This window comes from Cetorhinus maximus, chromosome 10, assembly GCF_964194155.1.
Source record: "Cetorhinus maximus chromosome 10, sCetMax3.hap1.1, whole genome shotgun sequence".
Taxonomy (NCBI): Eukaryota; Metazoa; Chordata; class Chondrichthyes; order Lamniformes; family Cetorhinidae; genus Cetorhinus; species Cetorhinus maximus.
The window spans coordinates 51090617-51110260 of record NC_135888.1 but is presented as its reverse complement, the minus strand read 5'-3'; the positions used below and the strand labels follow the sequence as shown (position 1 = coordinate 51110260).

Genomic DNA, 19644 nt, shown 5'->3' with positions numbered 1-19644 from the left:
CTCATCTACACCCCCTGGTCACCTTCTCGAAAAATTCAATCAAATTTGTTGGACATGATCTTCCCCTAACAAAGCCATGCTGGCTATCCTTGATTAATCCTTGCCTCCCCAAGTAGAGATTAATTCTGTCCTTCAGAATTTCTTCCAAAAGTTTCCCTACCACAGATGTTAGACTCACTGGCCTATAGTCCCTGGGTGGGTTTATCCCTCCCACCCTTCTTGAATAATGGTACCACATTAGCTGCCCTCCAGTCCCCTGGCACCTCTCCTGTGACCAGAGAGGATTTGAAAATTTATGTCAGGGCCCCTGCAATCTTCTCCCTTGCCTCCCACAGCAACCTGGGGTACATCTCACCTGGGCCTGGGGATTTATCCACTTTTAAGCCTGCTAAAACCACTAATACCTCCTCCTTCTCAATGCTAATTTGTTCAAGAATATAACAGACCCCCTCCCTGGTTTCTATACCTATATCGTCCCTCTGATGCTTGGTACTTCCCAGGGTCCTACCATTCATCGTGTATTCCCGTGCCTTGTTTGTCCTGCTCAAGTGCTTCACCTCACACTTATCCAGATTAAATTCCATTTTCCACTGATCAGCCCATCTGACCAGCCCGTCTATATCATCCTGTAATATAAGGCTATCCTCCTCACTATTTACAACCCCACCAATTTTCATGTCATCCGTCATATCGTATATCATATCATATTGACACATATCGTGTCATCTCACTTCCTCTACCCCTCCAAATATCCTCCCATTTATTGTGTTGTCCCTTGTTTTGTTTGTCCTCCCCAAATGCATTACCTCACACTTTTCTGGATTGAATTCCATCTGCCACTTCTCTGCCCACTCAACCAAACCATTGATATCATTCTGGTGACAACAGCTATCTTCTTCACTATTAACTACATGGCCAATTTTTGTGTCATCTGCAAATTTTCTAATCATGCCTCCCTCATTTAAGTCCAACTCATTAATATATGCAACAAACAGCAAGGGCCCCAACACTGAGCTCTGTGGAACACCACTGGAAACCGTTTTTTCATCTCAAAAACATCCATCAACCATTACCCTTTATTTCCTGTCACTGAGCCAATTTTGAACACAATCTGCCACCTTCCCCTGTATCCCATGAGATCTCATTTTCCTGACCAGTATGCCATGTGGGACCTTGTCAAATGCCTTACTGAAATCCACGTAGACAACATCCACTGCACTACCCTCATTAATCTTCCTTGTTACTTCCTCAAAAAATTCTATTAAGTTAGTAAGACACGATTTTCCCCTAACAACCATGCTGACTATCCCTGATCAACCCATGCCTTTCTAAGTGACAGTTTATCCTGTCTCTCAGAATTGTTTCCAATAATTTGCCCACCACCGAAGTCAGACTGACCTGCCTATAATTTTATGGCCTATCCTGCGCATCCTTTTAAAATATTGGTACAACGTTTGCAGACCTCCGATCCTCTGTATCTAGTGAGGATTGTAAAATGATCATCAGAGCATCTGCTATTTCCTCCCTGGCTTCCTTTAACAAACTGGGGTACAATCCATCAGGCCCTGGTGATTTATTCACTTTAAAAGAATGCCAGTACCGCCAGTACTTCCTCTCTCACTATGCTTATTGTATCTAATATTTCACATCCCTCCTCCTTAACTAGAATGCCTGCATCACCACTCTCCTTAGCGGAGACTGAGACAAGTACTCATTGAGAACCCTGCCCACATCTTCAACATCAACCCACAAGTTACTATCTACATCTGACACGTCCAGCCTTCCCTTAGTTATTCTCTTGTTCTTAATGCACTTGGAAAACATCTTTAGGTTTTCTTTGATTTTACCTGCCAATATTTTTTCATATCCTCTTTGCTTTCCTAATTTCCATTTTTACTTCATCCCTGTACTTTCTATACTCCTCCAGGCTTTCTACAGTATTAAGCTTTTTTGTGACTGTCATAAGCTTTCTTTTTCGACTTCATCTTGGCCTGTATGCTTCTGGATAACCAGGGTGCTCCAGATTTGGCAGTACCCCCCTTTTCCTTTGTGGGGAAATTTCAACACTGTGCCCATAGAATCTTGCTTTTGAATGCCTCACACTGATTTGACAGTTTTTCCTTCTAATAGCTGTATCCAGCCCATTCTTGCCAGTTCACCTCTCAGTTTTGTAAAATTTGTCTCCTCCCAATTTGGCACTTTTATGCCTGTTCTATCTTTGTCCTTTTCCAAAATGGTGCTAAATCTAACTGTATTATGGTCACTATCTCGAAATGGTCCCCCACTGCTACTTCATCCACTTGCCCAGCTTCATTTCCTAATACTAAATCTAGAATTGCGCCTCCTCTCGTGGGCATGTTATGTGCTGGCTAAAAAAGCTCTCTTGAATGCAGTTCAAAAATTTTGAGCCCTTCACACTGTTCACAATTGATATTAGGGTAGTTGAAGTTTCCAATGAATGCTACCCTATTAATTTTGCACTGAGAAATTTTCCTATATATTTGCTCTTCTAACTCCCTTGCACTATTTGGGGGTCTATAGAACTCTCCTAGTAGTGTGGCTACCCCCTTTATTTCTGAGCTCAACCCATATGGCCTCATTTAGTATATCATCCCTTCTGTAATTATTTCTTCAACCAAAACTGCCCTTTTTTATTCTCCTCTCTATCCTGCCTGAAAACTCTCTTCAGGAATGTTGAGTTGTAATTTTGGCCCCTGTTTAAGCCAAGTTTCCGTTATAGCACTGATATCATGCTGCCATGCATCTATCTGTGTCTTCAGCTCATTGGCTTTATTTACTATACTCCTTGTATTTACATACATACCTTTTAACACTGCCAAATTCCTGTGCTTTTTAACCTGTGCTTTTTCTGTCTTTCAAAGTCACTCACTAATTCTCCATCTCTAATTCCCTGTTCTGAATTTGCCCTCTGGTTCCCATCCCCTTGCCAATCTAATTTAAACTCCCCGCAACAGCACTAGCAAATCTCCCTGCGAGGATATTCATCCCAGTCCTGTGCAGGTGTAGACCGTCCAGCTTGTACAGGTCTCACCTTCCCCAGAACCGGTCCCAATGCCTCAGAAATCTGATGCCCTTCCTCCTACACCAGCTTTCCAGCCACGTGTTTATTCGCTCAATTCTCCTATTTCTATACTAACCTGCATGTGGGGCTGCGAGTAATTCTGAGATTACTGCTTTTGAGGTCCTGCTTTTCAATCCCCTTCCTAGCTGCCTTAAATCTGCTTTCAGGACCTCATCCCCTTTCCTACCTAAGTCATTGGTACCAAGGTGGAGCCTCTGACTGATCACCCTCCCCCAGAAGAATGTCCTGTAGCCACTCCGTGACATCCTTAACTCTGCCATCAGGAAGGCACATACTGTCCTGGAATCGTGTCTACGGCCACAGATATGCCTGTTTGTTCCCCTAACTAACAAATCCCCTATTACTACTGCTCTTCCCCGCTTCTTCCTCCCCTCCTGTACAGCAGAGACACCTGTGGTGCCACAAAACTGCCTCTGACTGCATTCCTCCAAGGAACCAATGACTTCCCCAGTATCCAAAACAAAATTTGTGACAAGCAGGATCCCAGGGGACTCCTGCGCTACCTGCCTAGTTCTCTTGGGCTGCTTATCGGTTACCTATTTTCTTTCTGCCTCCAGGCTCCTAAGTTGCGGTGTGACCACCTCTCTGAACATGCTATCCACGTAGCTCTCAGCCTCGTGGATGTGGCATAGTGACTCCAGCCGCTGCTCGAGCTCCAAAGCCCGGAGCTCAAGGTTCTGCAGCTGGTGACACTTTCTGCACGTGGCCAGAGGACACTGGCAGCATCCACAGCTTCCCACATATTACAGGACACACATTCCACACAACTAAGCTGTCCTGCTATGTCTTCAATTTACTTCACTTATGTTAACTTTATTTTACTTTGGTTTACTTATACTACTTTATTTTACCTGGCCTTGGCTTAACTTTACTTCCCTATTGCTTGTGTTTCTTACTGAAATCTAAGTAGCTCCTTTTGAAAAGAATGCATTTTTTAAAATTTTCAGCTACTTGAAGACCCTCCCTAACAGCAGTTTCTCACCAACCAATGAATTTATGTTTCTCCTGTGATGTCACTCTTGGATGTTTTCAAAACTCAGCCCTCTCGTGCAGCAATCACACAGTAATTCCACTCTGTACCAGTGCACTCTCTAACGGTGGCTCAGGAGGATCTATGTTGGAGCCTCAACTATTCACTGTATTTCTTAATGACTTTGAGACAGAGCCACATTTTCAAATTTGCAGATGACACATATATAGGCCGTATTATAAGCAATATAGATGAAATAAAATTACAAAGAGGTATTCATAGATTAAGTGAATCGGTAAAACTGTGACAAATTGATTTCAATATCGGCAAATGTGAAATCATCCCCTTTGGACCTGAAAAGGGTAGAACAGAGTCTTAGATAAATGGTGAAAAGCTAGATACACTGGCGGTCCAAAGAGACTTAGTTACATAGATCATTAAAATGTCATGTATTCAAACATCATGAACAGACACAGAAAATAATCAGAGGCAAATGGAATGCTGGCCTTTATATCTAGAGGGCTGGAATATAAGGTCATGCTTCAGCTATACAAAGCCTTGGTTAGACCACACCTGGAGTAAAGTGAGCAGTTCTGGGCACCACACCTTAGAAAAATTGTTTTAGCCAATATAAAACACAAACTGACATTTAATTTGTAATGCAGGGGCTGAGAGGAGTAATATTTGTTTCTTTACACAGGCCTTGACATTATAATCATAAGAAATAGGAGCAAAAGTAGGTCACTCAGCCCCTCGGGCCTGCTCCACCTTTTAATAAGATTGTGACCTTAGCTCCACTTTCCTGTTGCCCCACCCCCGTGATCCCGAACTCCCTTGAAGATCAAAAATCTAACTCGGCCCTGAATACATTCAATGACCCAGCCTCCACTGCTCCATGGGGAAGAAAATTCCAAAGACTAATGACCCTCAGAGAAATTCCTCCTCATCTCCACCTTAAATGTGGCCACGACTGTTCACCCTCTCCACTCAGGGTGCTCTGCAGGCACTCAGTGACATCCTTGACCCTGGCACCAGAAAGGCAACACGTTATCGTGGATTCACTTCAGCTGCAGAAACACCTGTCTATTCCCCTAACTATCAAATCTCCTGTCACTACTGGTCTTCCGGTCTTCTTGTAGCCCACTGTACAGCTGAGCTTGGACTTGGATGGACATGGACTGGGCTCTGGCTGCACTCCCCAGATGAACCATCACTCTCATCGGTATTCAGAAATGAGTACTGGTTGGAGAGTGAGATGTACTCAGGGGACTCCTGCATTACCTACCTATTTCTTGACTGCTTGGTGGTCACCCATTCCCCCTCTCACTGTATACAATTAAACTGTGGGGTGATCACATCTATAAACTTGCTGTCCATGAAGCTGTCAACCTCAGAGTGCCACAGTGACGCCAGCTGCTGCTCAAGCTCCAAAACCAGGAGCCCGAGTGGCTGCAGTTGACGACACTTTCTGCACGTGATTATACAGGACACAGGAAGCACCCTGGAGTCTAGGATTTGCATTCCATGGATCCGAGCTGCCCTGCCATTCCTTTATTTATTAGATAATACATTTTACTACTTAAAAAAAATAAAGACTCCCCAAACAGCTGCTTCTCTTCAGCAGATGTCAATTAAATATAGGTAGGGTAACTGAAATGTTTTACTGCCCTGGTAATCTAGAAACCTTCGATTTTCATTTACTCAAAATTTCAAACAGTGTTACTGACCTTTGTTATTTAATTCTAAATTTATCCTCTCGATCTGATTGGGCACTGCTTGTAATTATGATACTTTGGCTACTCTTTTCCTTTTGATATGCTTGTAGAAGCTTTTATTGTTTTTATATTTCTTGCTAGTTTTCTCTCATTCTCCAATTTCTCCCTCTATCCTTTTTTTTTGGGTCATCCTTTACTGCTTTCTAAAATATTCTCAATTTTCTGGCCAATCTTAAATCCTCACAGCATTGTAAGCCTTTCCTTTCCGTTTGATACCAGGCTTCACTTCCTTAGTTAAACATGGATGGTGCATCGTTCTCATGGAGTCGTTCATTCTCAATGGAATGTATCTTTGTTGTGAGTTACTCAAAGCAGCTAGAATGAGGGGGAATCCTCCAGTCTCACTGCCAATAAGAAAATACTCATTGATTAAATTCACTCGGACTAGCATTGGTTGTCTGACATTTTTAGGAACATAGGAGCAGGAGGAGGGTTAGGAGGAGACCATTCAGCCTATCGAGCCTACTCCACCATTCAATACGATCATGGCTGATCATCCACTTCAATGCTTTTTTCCCCACACTATCCCCATATCCTTTTACATCATTGATATTTAGAAATCTGTCAGTTTCTACTTTAAACATACTCAATGATTGAGCTTCTGTCCTCTGGAGTAGAGAATTCCAAAGATTCACAACCCTCCGAGTAAAATGTTTTCTCTTAATCTCGGTCCTAAGTGGATTCCCCCCTATTTTGAAATTGTGTCCCCTGGTTCTAGACTCCCCAGCCAGGGGAAACATCTTACCTGCATCTACCCTGTCTATTCCTTTAATTATTTTGTAGGTTTCAAAGAGATCACCTCTCATTCTTTGAAACTCTAGAGAATACAGGCTGTTTTCCCAATCTCTTTTCATAGACAATCCTGCCATCCCAGGAACAAGTCTGGTGAACCTTCGTTGCACTCCCTCTATGGCAACAATATCCTTCCTAAGGTAAGGGGACCAAAACTGCATCAGTACTCCAGGTGTGATCTAACCAAGGTTCCATAGAATTGAAGCAAGATTTCACTACTCCTGTACTCAAATCCTCTTGTGATAAAGGCTAACATACCATTAGCCTTAATTGCTTGCTGCACCTGCATGTTAGCTTTCAGTGACTTATGGACAAGGACACCAAGGTTCCTTTGTACATCTAGAGTCGAATTTAACAAAGAGTTACACTTTCCAATCTCCCAACATTTAAGGAATACTCCGTGCACCTGTTGCTCCTACCAAAGTGGATAACCTCACATTATCCCACTTTTTATTCCATCTGCCATGTTCTTGCCCACTGACAAAGTCTGTCCAAATCCTCTTGAAGCCCCTTTGTATCTCCTTCACAACACGCATTCCATGTAGCTTTGTGTCACCCACAAACTTGGAAATATTACATTTGGTCCCCACATCCAAGTCATTGATATATATTGTGAATAGTTGGGGCTCAAGTACTGATCCTTGTAGTACCCCACTAGTCACAGCCTGCCAACACAAGAATGACCCATTTATTCCTACTGTCTGTTTTTTGCCTGTTAACCAATCCTTAATCCATGCCAGTATATTACCCCCTTTCCCATGTGCTTTAATTTTGCTAATCAACCTTCTGTGGGGGGGAACTTTATCAAAAGCCTTCTGAAAACCCAAGTATACTATGTCCACCAACTCCCCTTTATCAATTCTGTTAGTAACAACCTCAAAAAACTCCCAACAGGTTCATCAAACATGATTTCCCATTCATAAATCCTTGTTGACTATGCCCAATCAGATCATTTTTTCTCATTGTCCATTTATCACATCCTTTATAATAGATTCTAGCATTTTCCCTACTATTGATGTGAGGCTAACAGGTCTGTAGTTCCCTGTTTTCTCTCTCCCTCCCTTCTTAAACAGTGGGGTGACATTTGCTACCTTCCAATCTGCAGGAACCATTCCAGAATCTATAGAATTTTGGAAGATCACCAATGCATCAATTATCTCCTTAGCCACCTCTTTCAACCCTCTGGGATGTGGAATATCAGGTTTCAGGGACTTATCAGCCTTCAATCCCATTAATTTCTCCAATACAACCTTCTTACTTTTACTAATTTTCTTCAGTTCCTCATTCTCCCCAAGTCCCTTGGATCTCTAATTCTGGGAGATTTCTTGCATCTTCCTCAGTGAAGAAAGGCACAAAGTGATCATTTAGCTTCTCTGGCATTTCTCTATTCCCCATTATAAATTCCCCTGACTGCCTGTAATGAACCCACGTCTTAGCCACACGCCTCCTTTTTACATACTTAAAGAAGCTTTTACAGTCCATTTTTTGCTACTTTACATTCATATTCTATTCCCCCTTTCATTATCAATTTCTTGGTCCACTTTTGCTGTATTCTAAAATCCGCCCAATCCTCAGGTTTGCTACTATTTCTGGCAACTTTATAGGCCTTTTCTTTTAATCTTATACAATCATTAATTTCCTTTGTTAGCCAAAACTTTTCGTTTTGAAATTTGTGCCTTGAAGGAATGTTATTGCTGTAAGCTATGCAATAATTCTTGAAGACCATCCATTGCCTGTGTACCATAATGCCTTTTTAATGTATTTGCCAACCCACCTCGCCAATTTACCCCTCATACCTTCATAATTTCCTTTGTTCAAACTTAACACCCTGGCTTCAGATTGAACTACCTCACTTTCAAACATAATGTAAAATTCTATCAAATCCCTAAAGTTACTTTCACAACAAGATTATTGATTAGCCTGTTCTCATTACATAAGACTAGATCTAAAATTGCCTGTTCTCTAGCTAGTTCCTCAACATACTGCTCTGGAAAACCATCCCTAACACGGTCCAGAAACTCATCCTCCACAGCATTAGTGCTCATTAGATTTACCCAGCCTGTACGCAGATTGAAATCCCCCATGATTACTGTGATACACCTAAGAATTGGAAAAAAATCCAAAGAACAATGTACAGGTTAATTCTAATGAGTCATATTCAACTGGACATGTTAACTCTGTTTCTCCTCCAGCGATGCTGCCAGAGCTGTTGCATTTTTCCAATACCTTCTGAATTTATTAATGTTCAAATTAGAAAGTGACTCGGGGCAAATGTTCCAAACTTCAGGTTTACACAAAGCAATTCAATTATTTTGCAACAGCAAATGGATTTTGCCACCAAAAATTAAAGATGTCATTGGTTGAGCAAGTGATATTGTCATGTGATCTGCTCCCCCACTTGGCACAGCAGGTGACCTTTGACAACTGTGTGACTCAGGCCCATCAGCAGCAAGTCTGAAGAAATCTGTACAGCGGGTGTGTGAAGCCTGAGATGTGAAATACGAAGTATGCAGCGACTCACTCTTCCAGTGGGAGTCACTCCTCACTAGGAGAGGTCGTTATATAAGATCAGAGTGATCAGCCGCTGGAGGTCACATAAGCTGCACTCTCAGAACAAGGAATTCTGCCACTCTCACTGCTGGTTCAGCATCAAATCACAACTCCATTTCAGAATGACAGAATAGGGAAGAACTGAGGTTTCTGGGGTCTCCCTACCTCTCAAAAGGCCCCTCTGTCCCGCATTCATCCCCCCAGCCCCGTCGCCCCACCCTTCCAGCAGTGGCCTAGACCTTGTGCATTGCAGCTCTGGGATGGGTTATATGCAGTCACCAGAAACACTCACTTTTGCAGCTGGTTAGAGACCCTGTTGTTGTTTGTCCCTCAAGAACTCCGAGTTCATTAAATGTGAGGCCACGGACCTGCAAGAGTACATATACAGTGTGAGCAGAAAACCACAGCAACAGAAGCCTCAACTCGAGCCAACACTACACCCACTTATTTGCCAACACTGTACACAGCGATTGCAACAACAGGTCGAAGATCACAATACTCCAGCAGGGAAAGGTTTCTTGTACCGAGAGGGAGATTGAATGTAAGGGCTATGTGGAAACAACTCCAAAGAATCACAGTCCCCAGGTTTTCTCACGGAGACCTCACACATAACTCCAGGAAAGTGACATGGCCGACAGCTGCCCAGAGATTTCACAACCCCACAAAACCCCTGGTCACCCACACACACTGACTCTCTCACTGGGGTACAGTCCCACACACACTGACTCTCTCACTGGGGTACACTCCCACACACACTGACTCTCTCACTGGGGTACACTCCCACACACACTGACTCTCTCACTGGGGTACACTCCCACACACACTGACTCTCTCACTGGGGTACACTCCCACACACACTGACTCTCTCACTGGGATACACTCCCACACACACTGACTCTCTCACTGGGGTACACTCCCACACACACTGACTCTCTCACTGGGGTACACTCCCACACACACTGACTCTCTCACTGGGGTACACTCCCACACACACTGACTCTCTCACTGGGGTACACTCCCACACACACTGACTCTCTCACTGGGGTACACTCCCACACACACTGACTCTCTCACTGGGGTACACTCCCACACACACTGACTCTCTCACTGGGGTACACTCCCACACACACTGACTCTCTCACTGGGGTACACTCCCACACACACTGACTCTCTCACTGGGGTACACTCCCACACACACTGACTCTCTCACTGAGGTAGATTAATTCATCTATGTGGGACCCCTCACATTAACTAACTGAAAGGTGAAGTCCTGGGACATTTTCCTGTTCACATCAAAGTACAAACCATTCATTTTGTGGTGAATACATGTTAAAAAGATGGGGAATAAACCTGAGCTGTATCCGTGCCTCTATTGGACAGTTTAATTCGCTGGAACCTGGCGACCCTCTTCTTTAGTAACGAGAGATCAACCCACCGGAACAACTTCTCTCACCGACTCGCGCACCCTGTGCCCCATTTCCGTTTTACTGCCGTTAAAGACCTCTCCGGCCGCCATGTTGGTGAGGGCTCTTTGACCGCCATGTTGGTGAGGGCCGTTTTCGAACTCTTTGGCCGCAATGTTGATGAGGGCTGATCACCGTGTCTGCGTCCGCCATGGTGGTGAGTCATAGAGAGTGATAGAGTTACACAGCACAGAAACAGGCCCATCGTGTCAGTGCCAGCCATCAAGCACGAATCTATTCTGATCCCATTTTCCAGCACCTGGCCCATAGCCCTATATGCTATGGTGTTTGAAGTGCTCATCTAAATACTTCTTAAATGTTGTGAGGGTTCCTGCCTCTACCACCCCCTCAAGCCGTGTGTTCCAGATTCCCACCACCCTCTGGGTGAAAAAATGTTTCCTCAAATCCCCTCTAAACTTCCTGCCCCTTACCTTAAATCTATGCCCCCTGGTTATTGACAGCTCTGCTAAGAGGATAAGTTTCTTCCTATCTATGCCCCTCATAATTTTGTGTACCTCTATCAGGCCCCCTCTCAGCCTTCTCTGCTCTAAGGACAACAACCCTAGCTTAACCAGTCTCTCTTCATAGCTGAAACACTCCAGCCCAGGCAATATCCTGTTGAATCTCTTCTGCACCCTCTCCAGTGCAATCACATCAATGGTGTAGCAATCAGAACTGCACACAGTACTCCAGCTGTGACCAAACTAGCGATTTACACAGCTCCAACATAACCTCCCTGCTCTTATATTCTATGCCTCGGCAAGTATCCCATATGCCTTCTTAACCACCTTATCTAGCTGTGCTGCTGCCTTCAGGGATCTATGGACATGTACAACAAGGTCCCTCTGACCCTTTGTACTTCCTAGGGCCCTACCATTCATTGTGAATTCCCTTGTCGTGTTAGTCCTCCCAAAATGCATGACCTCACACTTCTCAGGATTAAATTCCATTTGCCTCTGCTCTGCCCATCTTACCAGTCCATCTATATCGTCCTGTAATCTAAAGCTTTCCTCCTCACTATTTACGACTTCACCAATTTTCGTGTTACCTGCGAACTTACTGATCATACCTCCTATATTCACGTCTAAATCATTAATGTACAGTACAACAGCAAGGGTCCCAGCACTAATCCCTGCGGTACACCACTTGCTTCCAATCGCAAGAACAAACTTCGACCATCACCCTCTGCCTCCTGCCACTAAGCCAATTTTGGATCCAATTTGCCAAATTGCCCTGGATCCCATGGACTCTTACCTTCTTGACCATTGTCCCATGCAAGACCTTGTCAAAAGCCTTGCTGAAGCCTTACTGTAGAGTACATCAACTGCACTACCCTCATCTACACAACTAGTCACCTCCTCAAAAAATTCAATCAAATTTGTTAGACAGGATCTCCCCCTGACAAATCCATGCTGACTATCCCTGATTAATCCCAGCCTCTACAAGTGGAGATTAATCCTGTCCCTCAGATTTTTTTTCCAATAGTTTCCCTACCACTGGTGTTAGACTCAGGGGCCTGTAATTACCTGGTTTATCCCTACTACCCTTCTTGAATAATGGTACCACATTCACTATCCTCCAGTCCTCTGGCACCTCTCCTGTGGCCAGAGAGGATTTGAAAATTAGTGTCAGAGCCTCTGCAACCTCCTCCCTTGCCTCACATAGCAGTCTGTGATACATCTCATCTGGGCCTGGGGATTTATCCACTTTTAAGCCTGCTAAAACCACTAATTCCTCATCCCTTTCAATGCTAATTTGTTCAAGTATATCACAGTCCTCTTCCCTGATTTCTATGCCTATATCGTCCTTCTCTGTAATGAACACAGATGAAAAGGAATCATTCAAAACCTCACCTACATCCTCCAGCTCCACGCACAGATTGCCACTTTGATCCCTAATGGGCCCTACTCTTTCCCTGGTTATCCTCTTGCCCTTAATATATTTATAAAATGCCTTGGGATTTTCCTTTATCTCGCCCACCAGTGTTTATCCATACCCCTTCTTCACTCTCCTGATTTCCTTTTTAAGTTCCCCCCTACACTTTCTATACTCCTCTAGGGCTTCCGCTGTTTTCAGCCCTCTGTATCTGCCATAAGCCTCCGTTTTTTTTCCCTTATCCAATCCTCTATATCCCTTGACATCCAAGGTTCCCTGGACTTGTTGGACCCACCCTTCACCTTTACAGGAACATGTTGGCCCTGAACTCTCACAATTTCCTTTTTGAATGACTCCCACTGGTCTGATGTAGACTTTCCTACAAGTAGCTGCTCCCAGTCCACTTTGGCCGGATCCTGCCTAATCATGTTGAAATCAGTCTTTCCCCAATTCAGGATCTTTATTTCCGGTCCATCTTTGTCCTTTTCCTTAAATCTTACAGAGTTATAGTCACTATGCTCGAAATGCTCCCCCACTGACACTTATACCACTTGCCCAGCTTCATTCCCTACGATTAGCTCTAGTACTGCCCTTTCTCTTGTAGGGCTCTATACATGCTGGCTCAAAAAGCTCTCCTGGATGCACTTTAAGAATTCCGCCCCCTCTAAGCCTTTCACACTAAGACTATCCCAGTTAATATTTGGGAAGTTGAAATCCCCTGCTATTATTACCCTATTATTTTTACACTTCTCTGAGATTTGCCTACATATCTGATCCTCTATCTCCCCCTGACTGTTTGGAGGCCTATAGTACACTCCCAGCAAATTGATTGCCCCCTTTTTGTTTTTAAATTCTACCCATATGGCCTCATTTCAGGATCTCTCCTTAATGCAGTAATTGACTCCTTGATCAATAGTGCAATGCCACCTGCTCTTTTACAACCCCACTCCACCCCCCATCATACCTGAAGATTCTATACCCTGGAATACTGAGCTGCCAGTCCTGCTCTTTCCTCGACCATGCCTCTGTGATAGCAACAATATCATATTCCCATGTGTTAATCAACGCCCTCAATTCATCCAACAGGGTTTTAAATCTTATTTTTGTATTAACTTTATTAGCAGCCCAATAAAAAGAAGTGTGGCTGGGCATCTCAGTTGTGTCTTCTCTGAACTGCTTCCAATGCCTTTATACCCTTCCTTAAATAAGGAGACTGATACTGTACACAGTACTCCAGACGTGGTCTCACTAGTGCCCTGTACAACTGAAGCATAACCTCCCTACTTTAATATTCAATTGCCCTTGCAATAAACAGTAACATTCTATTAGCTTTCCTAATTACTTGCTGTACCTGCATACTAGCCTGCATTTGAGCTGTGCAATCTCTCACTATTTAGATAAAAGCTCCTTTTTTATTCTTCCTGCCAAAATGGACAATTAAGCAAACCAGCAAATTTAAGGTATGACCCCAGGACACTTCTTTTGTCATGGTCAAGCACATGGGCAGGAATGTTGACAGCTGGAGGAGCACAAGCTCAGTGACACTGAGAGTTTTGTGGATGCCAGGTTTGTAGTGATGGTTACCCCACAGCATTTGGAATAAATAGGCAAAGGGAGAGTGAGTGACTGCCAGACAGTCAGAGAGGATCAGGCAGGTAGTGCTGGCATCCCCTAAGTGCATCTCACCCTCCAGCCAGTATTCAACTCTGAGTACTGGTGAGAATGATGTTTCCTCTGGGGAGTACAGCTACAATTAAGTCCATGACACTACAACTGGCTCAGCTGTACACAGGGGCAGGAGGAACATTGGGAAAGCAATAGTGATTGGGGCTCTATAGTCTGGGGAAAGACAGGAGTGTCTGCGGCCACATGTTAAACCCCTGACAGCCAGTTGGTCAAGGAGGAGACTAGAAGTCAATACTTACCCAGTTTTAGATTTATTCACAATCAATAGCTCCTAGCTCTACAACCCACCGCCAGTATCAATAAGTATCACTTTCTATCTATTTTGAGTACAATCAAATAAACAAATTAATTGATGAACCATCCCTTAAAGGGGCACTGTAACAAAAGACAAAAACTTTAATGGAAATTTATAAAATTAAAATAACATTCCTGGGGCTGATGATGCACTCCAACCCTTGCACCTCCCACCGATCACGGAAGGCCTCAAGCATGCCAGTGCACACTGTGTGTTCCCTTTCCAAGGAGACCTGTGCACAGGCGTAACCACAAAAGGAAGGCAGACCATCAGGTCAAACAACCCTCTCAACCGCCCACTGCCTTGACCAGTTCATCACCACTGTGGCCAGGCCCAGGCGCAGGTTAATGAGGAGATCTTCCAATCTTCCTGCCCCTTTCCACACCGGGTGGCCGAATGTGGGGCTGAAGTGCAACCAAAACCTTGAAGAGCAGCCAAAGATATTGAAACAGGGCTGCAACCTCACACCTTCAAAATTGTCATAAAAAGCCAATTACAGCCACAAATTACTTACAGGCATATTGAACTTTTTAAGGAAGACGTGTGTGTTTTTAAAGGAATATAAGCAAGGACACTGAGCAAAAGATGGCTGATAATGTATAGTGACCACCTTCTGGAAAAATCCTTATGTGGATTATACCAAGACCTGTCCTGAGAGAACATGGAATGTAGCACCTGAAAAGGTGTTATGACCTTCCTCAAAGGGAGACACTTAAAAGGGAGGTAGGAAGGATGCAAAAGACTGAAATTTAAATTCCTGGGGTTGCAGGTACAAAAGACTGATTATCACATCTCAGCAGTCATCTAAAATCCATCTCCTGTTGATTCGTATATCAGCATGTGTAAAATGGTCGGCGATCAAAGGATACAGGCTCTGGGCGCAAGACCTGGTTTTTTTTTTTCCCTTACAGGAATACACAGGGAAAATGGGTTAAAAAGCTCGCTGCAGAGCAGAGCAGTGTGTGCTAGTGTTCTGTGTGTGTGACAGCAAGAAGACTAACTAGTCACTCCTGCAGTTGTAGGTGAAGTCTCTCTCTCTCCCCCTCTCCCTATTGCTGGCAGCAAGGCTCAGCAGAAGTCACAATCAAAAAGGAAATAGGACAGCTTCTTTAGCAATCCTGCAGAACCAAGTGTCTCCAAACCCACTGCAAAACTGCCAAAGTCAACTCCACTGGATTCACCCAATTTAACAGCTGCAATGTACTGCCATCTATACCTCACGGTCAAACCAAAGACTGATTTGTATATCTTTTTGAACTTTTATTTAGACTCTTAACTTCTCATTTCTGATCTGTGTGTATGTGTTTTGCGTTTTTCTAAATTTTCTCAAGTTTTTAGTCATTAATAAACTTACTCTTTCTTTGACGCAAGAAAACCTGGTTAAATTGGTTCCTTCTAAAAAAAAATATTTGGAGTGCGAAAAGGTATCCATGGGGGGAGGGATCCTTTTTAAATTAATCTTGTTGTGACCAACTGAGGGTGTTGAATAAAGAAGGAGAACCAGCTCATTCCTCTCTCACTCAGGGGAAAAACAAAATTGGGGTCCCATTCGGGAAGGTAACAAATAGGGGAACCTTGCCCGGGCACTGGTTGTAACAGCATATACCTGCAACGACCCCTCAAGGTGGCAGAAAATACAGGAAGTGTCTCTTTATATCCTCTTTTTGAGAACAAATAAAATGAACTAATTCACAAATAAATTAATTAACTAATTGAAAGCCCCTTAAAGGGGCACTGTAACAAAAACAAAACTTTCAAAGGAGCCTTAATAAATTAAATGAAAATGTTGCTTCCAGAGTTGATCATGCACTCCAGCCCCTGAGGTGTCCACTGGTTGTGGAAGGCCTCAAGCATACCGGTGGACACGACATGCTCCCTCTCCAGGGACACCTGGGCACTTACATAGCCACAGAATAGGGGAAAACAGCCAGGTCTAACAACCCCCTCCACAGCCCACTGCCTGGATGGCTGCCTTGGCCAGGCCCAAGAGCAGACCCATGAGGATGTCCTCCAATCTGCCCATTCCCTTCTACACCCGGTGGCCAAAGATCAGGAGAGAGGGAGCTGAAGTGTAGCCAAAATTTGAAGAGCAAACCTTTCAGATAATCAAAAAGGGGCTGCAGCCTCTGGCAACCTATGTACACATGGACTTCTCAAGGCTGCCAAAAATACAGGCGGGCTGAAAGTGTTTGTTTTTACTCTTTTAAAACCAAACGTATACAAATTAACTAATAATAAAAAATAACAGCCCCATAAAGGAGCACTGTAACAAAAAGACAAAACTTTAAAAGAAACTTAACTAACCAAATTAAAATGTTTTGGGGGCCAATGAAGCACTCCAAGCCCTGCAGTACCCGTCAGTCGTAAAAGGCCTCAAGTGTGTCAGCGAACTCCTCAAGGCCACAGAAAGTACAGGTCGCTTTATATGCTATTTTGAAAGAATGTAAATCAATAAAATAAACTAATAGAAAGAGTGATAGCCCCTGATGAGACATTGTAACAAAAAATAAAACTTTCAGGGGAAACTTAATTAATTAAATTAAAATTGTGTTCCCGGGACTGACGAAGAACTCCAGCCCCGCGGTGCCCACCAGTCATGGAAGGCCTGAAGCGTATCATTGAACACCCTATGCTCCCTCTCCAGGGACACCCAGCCATGAACATAGCTACAGGAGAGGGACAGACAGTCAGGCTGGGCAATCCCCTCAACTGCCCTCTGCCTGGACCTGTTAATGGCCACTTTGGCCAGGCCTAGGAGCAGGCTTACAAAGTGGTCCTCCTCCCTCCTCCCCCCACCCAACTGGGTGACCAAGACCAGGAACTTGGAGCTGAAGTGCAACCAAATTTGATGAGCAGCCCCTTCAAGTAATTAAAATGGGGCTGCAACCCCTGACAACCTATATACACATGGAACACAGACTCCTCAAGGCCACAGGAAACAAGGAAGTGTATCTTTATATATGCTCAAATCATCATCCAAAGAATGCCCGCCACCTATATACTCTTAACCTTAATTTATGTAATTAACAGATTCCCTTATTTTCTTAAAGTAACAGTTAACAATTTATATTTACAAACAATATTTCAAAACAAATCAAAGTGGGAAAAATGATTTTCCATATTCTAAACAAAGCATTACATTACAAGCACCCCTTTTCTAGGACTCTATCTCTTGGTGCGAGCAGTTCTTTTTGTGAAACAAATGCATTGACTTGCATCAACCCATTCAACTTTGGTAATTTCCTCTCTAATACTTGTTTCACTTACACTTTTTGTGGAGTGTATGTTATCGCACAACAAACAATTATCTATGTAACATTCAGTGGGCAAACCGTTTTCAGTACACCTCTTGTATAGAATTTCCCCATGAAAAGCATCACTAAAAATAACAAATGCCGTGTTCTTTTGGTCATCCAAGGATAGAAACTTAAGAATGCATTTCTCCATATTTAATTTTCAAAAGTTTTATTTGCCCTTGAAACATCCTTCAATTTAGGGTGCTTCATCTTAGTACTTAGTTCAAATACATCAAAACTAACATCTGGTCTTGTCTGAGTGCATAACCAATTGACTGACCAGTCAAGCTTTGCAACTGCCCTGTTTCTACTTTAGATGTGACATCATCTTTTTGCAATGACCTTGTACGATTAACCGGGGTAGGAGGAACACTCTCTGAACAGGATTGCTGACTATTCCTCACCTACTCTGCTTAATATCTAAACCAATGTACTTAAAAACCCCTGAAGCCTGACTTCCACTTTAATCTTACAAGTAATACATTCCTAAAATGCCACAATATCACCCTGTAGGAATCAGTCATCATGAAGATTCCTGAAAGTTTCCCTTTTTGATAACAATAAAACTTTATGTTGAAGGGTCATGAGGACTCGAAACATCAACTCTATTCTTCTCCGCCGATGCTGCCAGACCTGCTGAGTTTTTCCAGGTAATTCTGTTTTTGCTTTGGATTTCCAGCATCCGCAGTTTTTTGTTTTTATAAACTTTATGGGATCTGCTTTTAGTTGAACAGTCTACTTTCAGTGAAACAGATTGTGCAGAGAAACACCACAACATTGATGCATTATTCAGGACATTGCTATGACCAGGTTAGAGGGGTGAACTGACTCCTCTCTCTGTCCCATTCCTCAGCTGGTCGTAACAGAGTTTGTATTTAACAGGGAGGTGGCATTGCCAATTTAATATTCATTTAACTGTGTATAGCTTGATGCAAGAAATTAGCCAGCCAGGTTCCTTAAGTTAACAAATAAAGATTTAGTTTTATTGTTAAACTCACCCAGGTAAAGATACAGAAAATATTAACAAAAGATTTAAAATGTACAAATATGTCCAACTACCTACCAATGCAAAAATGACACCCATGCAATCCACCCTAAGCATGCAAATAAGAAGTAAAACTCTGCAGAGTATCAGATCTTCAAAACTTGACCAAGTAACAAATAAAGTCACAAAAATCAAATATTCATGGATTGTCCAGAGGCTTTTTTACAGCTGAAAGGCCCCAATCCACAATAGCTGCTGGTTCTTGGGGTTTCTCCTGAAGTATCTATTGATTCGGAATTCTTCTTTAAGAACTCTTAGTTCGCAGCAATGAGGTCTTCTGGTGCATTTTTCAAATCACAAACACCTCAGCCTTGATGAGAGAGGTTTCCAGAAGAATTGGAAATGGGGAAAGGTTATTGCCCCTGTGGCAGTCTCTCTGACTATATAAAAATCCAGTATCTTTTTACACCTAAAAGTTGAATCACGTGACCTCTCTCTGAAAGTTCCATAATCTCTGTGTCTCCATAAAGCAGCTTGTATTCTTCGCAAATGCAACATAGTAGCTGCTGTAGGCCAGTGTCCTTTGCTAAGGGAAAGTGTCCATTTCAAAAATGTTCAATGCATATATATGTCCAGCCAATGGCATTATAAGGTAATATTTTATATAACACATCATCATAACAACACAAATACAGTTGTTTAGTTACTAAAGAACTTTCAGCTACGGTATTCATGACCACAATGTTCATGTTTTCTCACATGTCTCTTAACTCAGCAATAGCAAATTCCCCCCATTATCTGTCAGAAACTTAGTGTCGATGCAAGTATGTGTTAACTTTATCTACAATCAGCTT

The 19644-nt window shown here is 43.1% G+C and overlaps 1 protein-coding gene across 8 annotated transcripts in view; it reads right to left on the bottom strand.

The window, feature by feature from the left end:
* Window positions 1-10695, bottom strand: part of exd3 (exonuclease 3'-5' domain containing 3) — a 567474-nt gene extending 556779 nt beyond the window's left edge. For 6 of the 8 annotated variants that reach the window (XM_078550475.1, XM_078550483.1, XM_078550478.1 and 3 more), the window contains exons 1-2: window positions 10541-10665; window positions 9483-9558 (exon numbers count right to left, since the gene is read on the bottom strand). The gene's annotated coding sequence lies outside the window, so the exon portion shown is untranslated. Of the gene's footprint in view, window positions 1-9482; window positions 9559-10540 lie in introns of all 8 variants that reach the window. The other 2 variants (XM_078550476.1, XM_078550481.1) reach the window with 1 other exon arrangement.
* Window positions 10696-19644: the final 8949 nt, after the last annotated feature.